The following is a 5076-nucleotide window of genomic DNA, read 5'->3' as shown; positions in this document are numbered from 1 at the left end:
TGAATTCCATTCTATCAAATTCAAACTCAAACAAACAAGAATAAGAATACAGATATTCCTATTCCTGCAACCAATACCGTGTCAAGATCAACCCTAATAGTGGGTCTCATACGCAAACGGGAGGCGTATGTTAATTGGGAGAATCTCAAGCAACATACCATTTGGGTCTATTTATTAAGCCTCAATTCGTGTACTTGTTTTTCAGTATATATCTTTCTGTTGGGGAGTTCAAAATGAGAAATTTAATAGTGCTGGCGATAGCATTAGCCATTCTGGTTCATCCTTCTCATCAGCTGAGTCGCTATGAACTACTGTCAAAATCTCATGGTGTGAGGACTAGTGAGGGAAATGACTGGGTAGCTCCTTCCATAAGCAGCGAATATTCATGGAAGCTCAATCAATATAATCAAGATGGATTGCAGGAGAATGTCAAAATAACTTCTCTGCCTGGCCAACCAGAAGGAACAACGTTTGCACAGTATGCAGGATATGTGACCGTTGATAAACAAGCGGGGAGAGAACTTTTCTACTATTTTGCAGAGGCCACTGAAGACCCGTGTACGAAGCCTCTCCTTCTCTGGCTCAATGGAGGTAATTTTCTTGTTTACATATTTTTCTTGTTTTTCAATGAAGATATAAGTATAGAGGATAGTTGCTGTAGATTTTTTATGTACTGATAGTGGAGAAGGATCTTATCAGAAATATAATTGCTACCTCTACAATTGCAACTTACTGGCTGTTGTATATTCAGGACCAGGATGCTCATCATTTGGTATGGGGGCAATGACAGAATTGGGTCCATCCATTCCGCGTACAACCAGATGGCAAAACTCTTTTTAACAATTCATATGCATGGAATCAAGGTTTTTAAAAATAGATCATTCTACATTTAATAATGTTGGCTATTCTTAAACATCACACATTAAGGAAGAAATTAAATTAGAAAAAATAAGTCAATTATGACTATTTAACACTTTGATCCTACAAATCAAACATAATGTATGATGTTTAAGTTGTCCCAAAAATAATTCATTTGCACAAATATTGATATCTTCAGTTTGTTGTAATCATTATTGTAAGCTGTTGAACATTATCCGGAGATTCATTTAACTTTTGTATTTTGCAGTGGCAAACACCTTGTTTTTGGAATCGCCTGCGGGGGTTGGATTTTCATACTCCAATACCACCTCTGATTATCAAAACGGCAATGATGATAACACTGGTATTTCAATTTATATATAATGAAACAGACTTTGTTACATGAAAATACATTGAAGATTTAGTAAAAGCAACTTTTCAATACTTATTTACTGACTAAAACATTGTTTTTCATGGGAAAATAGCTCGAGACGCATACACGTTTCTGCTGAATTGGTTTGAAAGGTTTCCACAATATAAGAACCGAGATTTCTATATATCAGGAGAAAGCTACGCTGGTATGTCAAGCAAGAAATTCTATGGTATCTAAACATAGAAAACTCATCTTCGTGTTATAAACAAACTCTCATATTTGTCAATGTAGGGTTCTATGTGCCTGAATTAGCAGATACAATTCTTAAGAACAAGAATTCTCGCACATCCTTCATTAATCTCAAAGGAGTTATGGTAAGGTTTCTTTCCATTCCTCTATTTTCTCTGAAACTGGTCTATTGTGCATGCTAATTACACTTATCTTATTGGAAAACCCATGATCAAAGTAGAATAACTCTTAATGAAGGAAATATGGTATTATTTAGAAATTTAATTTATTGAAAAATTGTGGTTTATAGATTGGAAATGGACTTATGAATAAGGAGACAGATGATTGTGGTTCTATCGATTACATATGGACGCATGCATTGATATCAGATGAAGATTATGCTAGTCAGCGTTGCGCTTCATCTCCTCTAAGCTACATATCAGGCAACACATTTCCATCTAGAGAAGAATCTACTGGAGGATCTATAGATCCCTATAATATATATGCACCACTATGCACTTCGGATTCTAATCTTAAGAGATCTACTTCTATTGTAAGTATATACATAATGTTTTTCTAGGAATCTCTTGACATGGAAATATCAAAGTAATCATGTTATCTATTAAATTATAGATTATAAATACACATAAATACTTACTCTCTGTCTCTCTATTGCAGGATGATACTCTTACAAGTGGATTAGGTGGATTTGATCCATGTAGTTCTGATTATGTACTTACCTACATTAACACTCCAGAAGTACAAAATGCTCTTCACGCAAATGTAACAAACTTACCTTATGGATGGACTGAATGCAGGTATGATTATATCCATATCATTTTTATATAGGCAGTTTAAAACTTAGAAGATTGTCATCTAATGATTTTTCAATCTTCTTCTTTGAATAGTGATGTACTTTCATATAATTGGACTGCAACCACAATGTTTCCAATATACCAAAGAATGATGGCAGCGGGATTGAGAATACTCATTTACAGGTATAAAAGAGACGAACAATAGTATTGTGAAAATGTTTTTAATCTAATAAAGATTTGATTGCAATAACTAATTAGTGATAAATTCTTTTGATTGCAGTGGAGATGTGGATTCAATGGTTCCTGTGACTAGCACGAGATATTCTATTAGTGCATTAAAGCTTCCAATTGAAAAAGCATGGTATCCTTGGATGAATGGAGAGCTAGATGTGGGGGGTTATAGTGTAATTTACAAAGGCTTGACATTTGCAACTGCGAGAGGAGCGGGACATGAAGTGCCTAGTTATCAACCTTCTAGAGCCTTGACCATGACCAAATCATTTTTGGCTGGCAAGCCTCTCCCATCATAGTAATCAACATTTCTATTTCAAATAACATGATTCAAATGGGTTTATAATTATTCCTATAAACGGTATATGTACAATGTGCTGTTTTAAGAGGAGGACCTTTCAAAAATATTATAATTGTATAATGACTCAAGTATTTATATATTTGGGCAAATAAATAATTTTGTATAAATTTGGTTTTTTGTCTGATTAAAATATGAAAAGTGGTCTTGGAAATATATTTTCACAAGATAATGATATTATTAAAAATTAAGGTCTATCAAAGTATATAGAAATAAGGGAATAAATTATCATTGTTTGTTATTATAGAAGTTTGTTCAACATAAATTTAAAAAAAATAGATTTTCAATATATAAGAACATATAAGAGAATCAGATAGTAGATGAAAATACATTACTTATTATTAAAATATTAATTAAAGTATAAATAAAGAATAACAAAATATTAGTTAAAATATAAATAAAGAATTGTCATAATTATATTAACTTTACTTTAAATTTGAGTTAAAAATTCAACATTTTAATCTAGAATAGAGTTATACATCACTCCATATTGGCCCACTACATGTTGGGTATATTAGAGAGGTATAATACAAAGCACCTCTATGTTCCCTAATAAAGGCTTTAAAGTAAGTACAACTATCTTGAGGTTGCCTTTTAACCTTTTTGTCACCCTACATATGAAGAATAAAATGTAATTGTTGTTTAAGAAATTAAGAATCCCATATTTATGTGTGGGTGGAGGAATTAGTAAAGAATCTCTCAATCATTAGGATAATAAACTAATAAATAACTTGCCAACATCATTTTGTTTGCCTCCATATTTCTTAATTATATTATTGGTTTTATATATAGTCCATTACACTTATAAATGGTACATTATGGACAAGTGCTTAGGCTCATTTTTTTGAAACTCTATAGTGCATTCCTTTATAGACTATATAGTGAAGCAATTTCAAGTAATAAATTAACCGAACCATTCTCCAAAATTACACAATTAAGCTTAATACCTTATACAAACCCAATTCTAGTAGCACCTTTACAAACAAAATATCCATCATATGTAACCAACATTCCACTATTAAATGAAACCAACATATGTTAAACAATCAAGCCTAGATCCTAGCATAATACTTTTAATATTTTATTTTGAATCAATAATTTATGGATGTTCACTTGTATCTTATTTATGCCCTTGTACATAATATTTCTTGAAGAGCGCTCCTTTGATTTAGCTATTTAATTTCTCTATCCTTTACAACCTTCAATTGAACTAGCACACACATAGCATAATCATTCATGTATTTACTCACTAAAAATAGCTTCAAATTTTGTTAGAAATAAATAAAAATCATTTCCCCCAAGGAAACCTACCTCCTTTAACAACTAAATTTAGAAGAATTAATTTTTTGTTCCACAACATAATTGAAATTTTTTCAAGGATAATAATTTCGTATTAATGTCAAGTTATACTAGATCCTTGAAGGATTCTCCATGTACTCCACACTTTCTAAAATTGTTGTACAAATTTAAAAAATTTAAAAATATATTAAGAAAATATTTCCTTGTACCAAAAACCATAGAAGTTAGGATACTATCATGTATACTAAGAGGTTTCCAAATAACACTTAGGGTCTTTTTGGTTGTTGGAATACAATAGGAATAGGAATTGAAAAATAGAATTTAATTTGTATTCTCCATTTGGTGCGTCAAATCAAAATTGGGAATAGGAATGTTTAAATTCTCATTTTTGCCCCCAAAATGAACATTTGTTCATTCCCAAAAAATCGTGTTATTGGAATAGGCTATTCCTATTCCTTTTTTGACTTTTTATTATTTGATATTTTTTTTAGATCTTCTTTATTTTAACTTCCTCCTCAATCTCCCCATGTTTCGAGATCAAAGATCATTGAGCATTTTTCATGTTTTTGGGCTCAATATGGAAATCAAATGAGCTTTCCAAGTTATTGGGAGTTAAAGTGAGCAGAGTGTGTGTAAGGATGGCAAATGTATGCATATAAAAGGAGAGATATTCTCATTGGCCAAAATGGGTCTTGTCACGCCTTCCCTTCACCTAGCCCAATGGTAATACTACAATTTAGTGAAGACGGAGTTAAGTTCAATATTTATGAAGTAGGCTAGAGAAATGTGTATTGTGTATAAATAAAGTAGCAAACAAAATGTAGTAAAATTAAATGTAAATGAAAGTAAGAAAAATTTTACAATGGAGTTTAATTGATGTAAATAGTATAGAAAATCAAACAGGCAGCAGAGAA

The 5076-nt window shown here is 31.4% G+C and overlaps 1 pseudogene; it reads left to right on the top strand.

Moving 5' to 3' along the window:
- The first annotated feature begins 233 nt into the window (after positions 1 to 233).
- On the top strand, positions 234 to 2804 carry LOC149575232 (serine carboxypeptidase-like 26; annotated as a pseudogene).
- Positions 2805 to 5076: the final 2272 nt, after the last annotated feature.

Source organism: Cupressus sempervirens, chromosome 2 (genome assembly GCF_028749045.1).
Source record: "Cupressus sempervirens isolate cs-2001-9-10 chromosome 2, ASM2874904v1, whole genome shotgun sequence".
Taxonomy (NCBI): Eukaryota; Viridiplantae; Streptophyta; class Pinopsida; order Cupressales; family Cupressaceae; genus Cupressus; species Cupressus sempervirens.
The sequence above is the reverse complement of the archived record's forward strand: the minus strand, read 5'-3'. Positions and strand labels throughout refer to the sequence as shown.